This window comes from Balaenoptera musculus, chromosome 5 (genome assembly GCF_009873245.2).
Source record: "Balaenoptera musculus isolate JJ_BM4_2016_0621 chromosome 5, mBalMus1.pri.v3, whole genome shotgun sequence".
NCBI classification, from domain to species: domain Eukaryota; kingdom Metazoa; phylum Chordata; class Mammalia; order Artiodactyla; family Balaenopteridae; genus Balaenoptera; species Balaenoptera musculus.
In genome coordinates this window covers 6,342,148-6,353,067 of record NC_045789.1, presented here as the reverse complement: position 1 = coordinate 6,353,067, position 10,920 = coordinate 6,342,148, and the positions used below count along the sequence as shown (strand labels likewise).

Sequence of the window (10,920 nt, the reverse complement as noted above, 5' to 3'; positions counted from 1 at the left end):
GATTAATATTATTATGGTTTAATAGAAAGGTTTTACTTCAAATCACTTTAAAACAGCAGTATGTTCAACATACACAGTAGAATATATCTTAAACTATACAAATATACATTAAGCTGTTTTCAATGATATTAGCAGTAATAATATTAGAATCACTCTTTTCAAATTATACATATTTATATATAAAAATATATGTAAAATGTAGTTTTTAAGCGTGATATGCAAAGTATTTGAAATATAAATACAAAATGGTATGTGGATAAAACAAGCAAGCTTTTTTTTAAGCAAGTATTTTTGTTAAAGTTATTCAGAACCACAAATGTAGGTGTAAGAGAAACAGACTCAAAGAACTTAGTAAAAACACTGTATTTTTACAAATCCTAAACTTGAATTGTAAATACTACAAGCTCACAAGTATTTTTCTCTAAATAAGCCTATAAAAAGTGACCATCTGATAATAATAAGCACCCCTACTCTAAATGCCATTTTCCACTAAAGGGAAGCAGACAGCAGAAATATATAACTTTAGATCTGTGATAAGAAACATGCAAGATGAATCTGGACTATTTTATTGAGTATAAAGGTTAAAAGCAAAGACTATGGGATCATATTAAAATCATACCTGAGCCACATTGAGGGGGCTCCTAGTAGCAAATAGGGACCGATTTGAATATTAAAAAGAATAAAACCTACACTAGAAACAAAGGCAACAGATATGTTAAACCTATGAGTTCTTAAAAAGAGTAAATAAAGAAACTGTAATGAAACTCTTCACATTTGAGTTTGGCTACAAACCAATTTGTTATTCTGAAAACTGCTAAACAAAGGGGAAGCATCAACCATGAATGTAGCCATTCCTACTAGATCTATAAATTGTAATAACCTAATAATTGATGAGATATGTTATTTTTAAGGAAAGTATTTCAGAAGGTAAGTGCAGAAGGACTATCAAAGTTGAACATCAACAATTTGTAACCCCTGATGAAATAGTAAATCGAGCCAATGACCTTCAATGGCTGCCAATACTTTTACGCAAAAGACTGCTGGGAAAATTTATTTTGCAAGAAAGAGACTGACAGCACCCAGATCACTGATGAATCTTAACATTTCTGAGTGAGAGATAATCAGGATCACATTTCATCTTGCTTCTGCCCGTGACAGAGTCTCCTGTCAGGGTCACTGGGGCCCAAAGACTGCAGTGCGGATGCTAGCTGACCATGCTGCCCCGGGTGGTACTTTCTGCCGCCACCGCAGCAGCCCCCTCGCTGGAGAACGCGGCCCTCCTTGGTCCAGGGCTATTGCAGGCAACAAGGATCTTTCACACAGAGCAGCAAAGTCTTGCCCCTGTACCACCTCTTCCTGAATATGGAGGAAAAGTTCGATTTGGGCTGATGCCTGAGGAATTCTTCCAGTTCCTTTATCCTAAAACTGGTGTAACAGGACCCTATGCGCTCAGAACTGGGCTTATCTTATATTTACTCTCCAAAGAAATATATGTGATAACTCCAAAGACCTTCTCTGCCATATCAACAATAGGGGTGCTTGTCTGTGTAGTTAAAAAATATGGTGCCTCTATTGGGATTTGCTGATAAACTATAGCAAGAAAACTGCCCAACTGGAAGAAGTGAAACAGGCTTCCATTAAACAAATCCAGGATGCGACTGATCTGGAGAAGTCACAGCAGGCACTGGTCCAAAAGCGCCATTACCTTTTTGATGTCCAGAAGAATGACATTGCCATGGCCTTGGAGGTCACTCACCGGGAATGGCTGCATAGAGTATACAAGGAGGTAAAGAATCGCCTGGACTGTCACATCTCTGTGCAGAATATGATGTGTCAGAAGGAACAAGAGCACATGATAAACTGGGTGGAGAAGCACATGGTACAGAGCATCTCTGTGCAACAGGAGAAGGAGACAATTGCCAAGTGCATTGCAAATCTAAAGCTGCTTGTAAAGAAGGCTCAAGCATAGCCAGTTCTGTAAATGCATCTGTCCCAATTGAGACAGCTAGAAACAGTTGACTGACTAAATGGAAACTAGTCTATGCGACAAAACCTTTCTGTATTGCTGTCTACTGAAGTTACAGTTTCCCTTTCCTAAAAATGAAGTTTGAGTTTCATATAATGAGAGAATTAAAACAATCTATTGGCCAGTAAGATGTGTCTCTCAACCTTCTTGCACTGCATTTTGAGTTGTTCCATGATCACTTTTGAATAAACAGTTTGCTTTGAATAAAATTTGGTACCTGACTAAAACTTATCAAGTTATAGTTTAAATTTGAATTAATTCAACCATCTTGCAATACAGTGACAGTTGAAACAAAGTTTTTCAAGATGTATAATTTTCTGAAATATTATTTCAACATTTATTATATGGGTAAAAATTAAAGATGTCATTGAACAGATAATATTGTTTATAAAACTATTAGGGGTAAGCTATTTCTTGCTGATAGGTTATGGGAAATTTAAAGCTTTTCAATATTCTTTAAATAACTAAAGGAAATCTTGTATATCAAATTATATCATTGACTTTATTTTCATTTTAGTAGTATGTCAACAGAAAATATTATGGACTCAATGTGTCATAAAATCACTCTCAAGAATCCAGCGGAGAAGTTAGAAAATTCTGCCCTCCCATCAGTTTGTCTACATTTAATTCTCCCATACTTGTATAGGATTTACTTGTAAACAAGTGGGTAACTTACATAACAGGGAATATTTGAAAATATGTACCATATGGATAACTGCTATTTTCATTGACTTCCTCAGATTTTAATTATATAACAATCATTTAGGTCAGTACTTATTGATGGCTAATGTATTCATCTTATATAGAAATCAGACTGACATCATTATTAAGATATTACTTAAAGGAGATTTTGATAGGGTCAACAGAGGTGTTCCAAATTATTCATTAAACAAAGAATTGCTGTGCTAAGCACAATCCTGCCCTGGTCATGCAGAGATAAAAAGTTCCTACCTCAGGGAGTTAAAAATCTACTGGAAAGGCAGTAAGAATATGTGATACAATACAGATTTTAGGTGTTTTGAGAGTGTAATGACAAGTATCATTTTAGGTAGTCTCAATAGCCTCATTACTTCCCTTGTGTATAACTGTATCAGTCAGCATTCAAACAGAGAAGCAGAACTACTAGGATATATGTTTCTATGTAAGGGATTTGACTTTCTGCTGTCATGGGAGCTGGTTAAGCAATCTCTGTAAGCTCTTAATCTTTGTTTCTGATGAAGGGGCTTGACGTTCATGGAGCAGGCATTTAAGAAGGGAAGATTGGGGCTTCCCTGGTGGTTCAGTGGTCGAGAATCTGCCTGCCAATGCAGGGGACACGGGTTCGAGCCCTGGTCTGGGAGGATCCCACATGCCGCAGAGCAGCTAGGCCCGTGAGCCACAACTACTGAGCCTGCGCGTCTGGAGCCCGTGCTCTGCAACAAGAGAGGCCGCGATAGTGAGAGGCCCGCGCACTGCAATGAAGAGTGGCCCCCGCTTGCCACAACTAGAGAAAGCCCTAGCACAGAAACGAAGACCCAACACAGCCATAAATAAATAAATAAATAAATAATAAAAAAAAAAGAAAGAAGAGAAGATGGATGTGAAGGTGGGAGAGGGTAGGAACAAGTGGAAATCACAAGCACAGACTGAAACCCTTGTCAGTTTTTATTACCTCAGATCTTTGTGGTATGATTGTCCTGCAAAACCCCAGGCCCTTCCTCACATACCTGGTTCAAAGGTTAGAGAAGCTGAAGGATGACCCAGGGGAAGGCTGGGAAGTTATAGGCCCAGCTACAACTGGTAAGTCAACAGATCAGCACCAATACGTATAAGCCACCAAGTTGCTTCTTGGCATTCGCAGAGGCAGCTAGGCTAGGCATGAGGCTGTCAAAGCCCTCTGGCCAGTCACTTCAGACGGAGAACAGTTTCATGAGGGTCTCCTCATAAGGCCACCGGATCCAGGCAGAGAGTGACAGTGTGCCTTAGTCCCCAGAACCAGGGAACCAGATGAATGACATCCTGCTCTCACAGCAACATTTGCAACATGCTGCGGATAGCCTACACGATGCTCTGCCACCTGGACGTTACTGTTGCAGCCAGCTGTAGAGCACATGATGCTCCTTTTGCACAGGGATGTGCTGGAGGAGTTTGTTTCCCTGTGCCCAGGGAGCTTGGTGTCACAGTCAAAGCGAAGCCAGTCAGGAATGAGAAGAAGGTAATAAGCTGAGCAGGGCTCCTAGAGGCGAAACTCCAGACTACAGCCCCAAATCTCTACCTTCAGAATACCAGAGATTCATTTCTATGTGGTGGATGTGGTTTGGTATGTACAAATTGGCTGCATGGTGATTGGTTGTGCCATCTCAAATTAAGAGTATCACAATTATTTTTTAAATATATGATATGAAAAAGTCCAATTGATCTGAAGTATTTTTGTATTAGCAAAAGAAATGGATTATTTTTGTCAATGAAAAAAGGGAAACGTTAAATTCTTTACTTTTGTCATATATTTTGTAATGACCATAAAAATAATTTCTAATCAATGGTAACTAATAAGAATCTGAAGATCATTCCATCAAGTGGTCAATTACCTAATTCACTGGTTATTCTTAGCATCACTCATGGTGGAATAACCAGATATCTTTCCCGATCTGCTGAAATATGAAGTAGACAGTATCGCCTGTGATGTAATCTAGCCAGAAATATTTAACCTGATTCTATAGAGACTTAAGATGTAAATTCCAGTTTCCAGGAAATGCAGGAGACAGAGGAACAAGATAAATGACACCAGGGGAAGTAATTAAATTAGGGATTATGCTTCCATTTATTGGGTCATAGTGTTTTTCATTAAAATTTTTAATGTTCTCTGTTAAGATCCTGTAACTATTTTTTTTTAATTTTTATTTATTTATTTATTTATTTATTTATTTATTTATTTATTTATTTATTTATTTATTTATTTATTTATTTATTTATTTATTTATTTATTTATTTATTTATTTATTTATTTATTTATTTATTTATGGCTGTGTTGGGTCTTCGTTTCTGTGCGAGGGCTTTCTCTAGTTGTGGCAAGCGGGGGCCACTCTTCATCGCGGTGCGCGGGCCTCTCACTATCGCGGCCTCTCTTGTTGCGGAGCACAGGCTCCAGACGCGCAAGCTCAGTAATTGTGGCTCACGGGCCCAGCCGCTCCGCGGCATGTGGGATCCTCCCGGACCAGGGCTCAAACCCGTGTCCCCTGCATTGGCAGGCAGATTCTCAACCACTGCGCCACCAGGGAAGCCCCCCTGTAACTATTTTTATAAGATTTAGTCTAAAGACTTTCTATTCTTTATTAAGATTATAAGACATACCTGGCTTAAAATTAAATTTTCTGTTTGCTGTTGGAATGAAAAATAAAATTAAGATTCAAATTCCTGCAAAAAAATAAAAAAGAATCACATTTCATGTGATACTCTAAGATATACATTGTACCATCAACGAATATGGGGTATTCTTTCAAAAAATTGACGTGAATTTCATCTATCTAAATGTGTTCCTAAAATACAGAACATAGAAAATGGGCACCTCATGGGAGTGATTTGCAAAATCTATAATATGGGAAATTTTACAAAAAAATTACCCAGTTTGTTCAGTAAATAGTGTTTTTATTTCTCTAAAGGTTTTCTTTTTTTCTTTTTTTTTTTTTAAGAGAGGTAGAACCTATAGATTAAATAGACTTAATAAACATATAATTCACATGCCAAGAGTGGACCTTGTTTTTATCCTAAATTGAACAAACTGTAAAAATATAATAAAATCAGGGAAATTTGAATAGTAACTGAATATTTGATAACATTAGGCAATTATTGCTAACTTTTACTTGTGATAGTGCATTATTTTTATGTTTAAAGAAAAGTATGCTTATCTGAAGCATTTACATATTAGAAGTTATGATACATGCTTTTGTTTTAAAATAATCCATATGTGTTAGGTTAGGGAGGAAGTGGTTGGGTATATGTATAGTAAAATAAGATTGGCCATGAATTATTAGCTGTTTAAGCTCAGGGATGGGTACATAGGGGTTCACCATTTCTCTCCTTATTATGTATTTGAAATTTTCCTTAATGAAAATTAAAACTCAAAAAAAGAGAGAAAAGCTAAAAATACATGTTTGCATTTTTAAGCCCATTTTAAATTATTCATGGGTTGAATAAATGTAACTAAATGAAAATTCAAACATTAGTATAAAAACATGGGATATTATCACATTAAGGAAATTTCATAGTCAAACATGTTTACAATAAATAAATAGGAAAACTAATATTTAATAAATTAAAATTTCAACTGCATTAGTTGGGAAAATAATAAAAGAATAAATTTAATGTGGAGAATAATGAGAGTAAATTCAAAGCATAAATTAAGGAGATGGAAAACAATGATGCAATGGCTATCAACAGCATGTAAATATAAGCATCTCAGTAGATGATTACAATTTCTTGGCAAATTTGGAATAGAAGGACATTAATTTGATAAAGTGAATCTACCAAAATCCTTAATCTTGATTTGAAGCATCATAAGTGGTCCCTTTAAAATCAAGAACTAGGTTAGCATAGTTAATATCACTGTTTCCAGACAATACTGAGCTGGAAGGTCATAGCTATGCCCATAGTAAAGCCAAATAAATAAATAAAAATAATAACTATTTGAAAGGGAGAAACTATATTCTTGTTATTTGCAGATACTATGCTCATCTACAAAGAAAACCCAACATTATATACAGAAAAAAATATTTGAATTAATAAGTGTTTAGACAGATATCTAGATATAAAATCAATATGGAAAAATATGTGCTTACTGAAATTCATTTACTTCTAACTGTGGGGTTTGTAGGTTCGTGCAATGATCCAGAAATAAAAGTGGGGTTTACTAGCTTTGTTCTATCTGCATGAGGTCAGACATTGAAGGTGAACTTCATTCTCATCGAATGCAGCTCTCACCATCCAGCCTTTAGACAGGAGTTGTCAACATCGGCTGCACATTAGAATCACGTGGGGAGCTTTCAAGACTTCTGATGTTTGGGTACCACCTCCAGAAATGCTGATTTAATTGGTCTGTGTTATGGCCATCAGGATTTTAAAGATCTCAGTTAAACTGAGAACTATTTTGAGAGCGGAAAAGTAAGTGATTTAAGTACCTCTGCTCTCACCCCAGGACTTGTGCCTCAGGTTCTTGGCTTGTAGTGATAACCTTCAAACTAGGCTCCAAGGATCTCATGTATTAATGATTCAATTTACCTGAGTTGTACCAGGGCTCCAGCTTGGTTTTTGGCATATTTTAACTAAGACTTTGAAGCTTATATATCCCTTAGTACAGAATTTCTCCCCAAACCCCTGATGGTATTTACGAAAAATACAAATTACTGGACCATTTCCCAGACTCTGAAGGATGGAGGGATTTGGACTCTAAACAAAAGCCCAAATTAGTCTTATAATCAAGTTAGTTAAAGAAATGCTGCAAAAATGAAGCCCTTAACTTTATTAAAGTATATTTTATATTTTATCATTTTATCTACTTTACTGATAAAAGACCAGAATAAAACTTTTATTTTCTATCATCGGGAAACATACTTATATTTATTAACTTCAAAAGGTATATAAGGGCATAGGGGCATCCTTGTCCTGGTGACATTCTCCAAGGAGAGGACAGTCTTGAACTCATTACAAACTGCTTCTTCACCCAGACAAAAAAAGACATGGCATCACCATCATGGCTTGGGTAAACAATGGCTTTAAATCATCAGTTTTAGAAAGATTACTATATTCAAGCAAAAAGCCTAGGAAATAGTTTAGTTGAAAAGGCTTCTTCTGTATACAATATTTCAGGATGAATTATAACCTTAGCAATAGGAAGCATCAGACAACTGTGGCCTCCTTAAGCATTTTAAGAGTTTAGGGTTGGTTGGCATTGACTACAGAAGAAAACAGCCAGTGGCTGTTAGAGCAGGCGGTCAATTCATCTCTCCCGACAGAGATTTCAGTTACACTGAACTGTTTTCAGTCTGCACAGTCGATAGGCAGTTATTGGGACAAGATTATGAAACTCACTAATGTATAAGCAAGTCCCACATTTCAAAGCTTTGGGTTTGAGAAGGCTTCATTTTAATTGGATTTTGTGATACCTTGTATGCTATAGAAATGTCTACATGAAGGTTTTAGCTGAAATATAAATCTCATGTTGTGTGAAAACTTCTGTCAACAATCTTCCGAGCACCAGATATACTTAAACTAAAAGATGTGGTAAGTTTCAGTTATAAATAATTACAGTAGTATGGGTGAACATAAATCTTGAACAGTGCAATATCGCTGGACTCTTTGAAATAGCTTGTATATCAAAAATAGATACTTTAATAGGATGAACGTCTCTCATCAAAGATGTTCAAGATTAATACTGCTTTTTCAGACCTAAATGTCTCTGTACTAGGTAATGTGAGGACCATTCATTCTGATTAAATGGTTCTTTAGGATGCAATCTGAAACAAGGCTAATTCTCTCATTCATGAAACTGTTAATGGTTTCAGTAAGAAGTAAATGCCATTAATCAATTAGAGCTAAACAGATATTTTGCCAACCTTTTAAACAGGTGTTTCTAATATTGGAAGAGCATTTGACATACTAAAACAAAACAACCATGAAGCCAAGAGAAACAGAGCCTTGTTTGGATTTTCATCTTTTATGGCAATGCTTTTAACTTTCTGATTTTAGTGATTTTTCAAAGTGAAACAAACTTGATAAGTTAGGAAATTTTTCCAACTATTTTTCTATGAAATTTATAATTTTGTATATCTATGTATATATATAATATATGGAAATATATATAATATATTTGAAAATATAAATATGGAAATACATATATAGAATGTGTGTGTATAAGGCTGAAATTTAAAAATTTGTATATCATTTGAAAAATCAAGAGCAAGAAGCTTCTCAACGACTATTTGTACCCAAATTTACATTGGTTTACTTTAGAGTATTCCATTCACGCACACGTTGAGCTTGCTGCCTTATTTAAAAAAATACATATTAATTTATTTGAATGAATATTTGTCAATGTTGCTTTTAGGGAAGCTATAAGGCAGTACTATGACAAAAACCACAACATGTTTCAAAGTCCCCTTCTTAGCAAAATGTATCTTTAAATTAGGTGGTTTGAAAGTACATTTACTGTTAGAGTAAGATGGGGTGTGATTTATTATAATACGTATATAATGCCTTACTGGCTCATATTTCACTTTTTATCTCACACTACAATTTTAAATGTATAAGAGAATTTAATTTCTGAAATAAGGAGATAGATAGAAGGAGAGAATGACTGCAAACTATTCAGCTCCTTGTAACAGGTTGTTTCCTATGAGAATGAAATAACAATGTAAGCAAAACACACAATAGGCTGTCAAATACAGGCTGCTCACCTTGGTCTGATCCATTCCCAGACTTCACCCACTTATCTTCTGGTTTCCAAGCATATGTGCATCACGGGAGAAACCCTGTGACACTCTGAAGCAGATCCATTCGAACCTCTTGCTACAAGTAAAAAGCAACCGCCACCACGACAGAAACGACAGAAACAAAAAACCCTCCCACCGTACCACTGGTATCTTAGCATTCCCATCTGTGGACTAAGAATGGCATTTGTTCCTGGAAAGAGGAGATGAACTGATAGGAAAAGTGGCAGATACAAGGAATACTACTGTGGCAAAGCACAGAAAACGGTCAGAGTAAACAGATAGGGACAGTATTGCGACTGAGAAAAGCTGTGATGGACAAACTACAAAAAATATGAGTAGTAGTAACAATATACTTGACATGACAATAGATGCCAAATAGAGACTGGTTAAACAAGATGTACTCATGTATTTAGAAAGAAGATGAAGCACAATCAGTAGTTCACTCATTTTCTTCAAGGAATACATACTTATTCTGACATTAAAGAAACAAATTCAGAAGTCTCTGGTTGTAGCATCTGAAGTTATTTTAGTGAGATCCATATGAATTACCAAAATAACTTTGACACCATAAGTTGATTAGTTTAGTGGGACAACAAATAATACTTTTGAGAATAAATTTGCTCAGCTTGTTAGGTATCTTGCTATTAATATGACAGTCAATGATTACTAGTCCTTCTAAAGTTTAAGAAAGAGAAAAGAAAACAATAGCTTGAAGTGCTTGGCACAAAAAGGATAGTTCTGAGTACCTTGATATTACACTATAGTCTGTGATCATCAGAACAAAAGCTTCTATAATTTTTATACCACGAGTAAGCTTGAGTGTAGGAATTTAAAGACAATGTTTTCTTTGTATATAACTAGCAAAATAAATTTTCATGGGGGTCCTGAGCTAGTGTGTAGGATTTTTTTATTGATTGGCAAATCATCTGATTTCAATCATCAAATTCTATTGCTTTACCTGTATGCCCAGCAGAGACTGTTTCTTCCATCAGAAATATTCATTGATGTGCTTTTATTGCAATCATTTTTATTCCTAAATTTCAGAATTTTTTGTTATATGGTAACCATTATACTAAAAATCTTAACATACTTTTCTTTTAAATGAAAAATTAAATTGTTTCATTCAAGAAGCTATAATACTATGCTAACACATATATATGGAATCTAAAAAAAATGGTACTGATGAACCTAGTGGCAGGGCAGGAATAAAGACACAGACATAGAGAATGGACTTAAGGACATGGGGAAGGGGAAGGGAAAGCTGGGGCGAAGTGAGAGTAGCATTGACATATATATACTACCAAATGTAAAATAGATAGCTGGTGGGAAGCCGCTGCATAGCACAGGGAGATCAGCTCCGTGCTTTGTGACCACCTAGAGGGGTGGGGTAGGGAGGGTGGGAGGGAGACGCAAGAGGGAGGAGATATGGGG

The 10,920-nt window shown here is 35.8% G+C and overlaps 1 pseudogene; it reads left to right on the top strand.

Annotated features, from left to right (window-relative positions):
* The first annotated feature begins 1,214 nt into the window (after nt 1-1,214).
* On the top strand, nt 1,215-1,981 carry LOC118896044 (annotated as a pseudogene).
* The last annotated feature ends 8,939 nt before the right edge of the window (nt 1,982-10,920 follow it).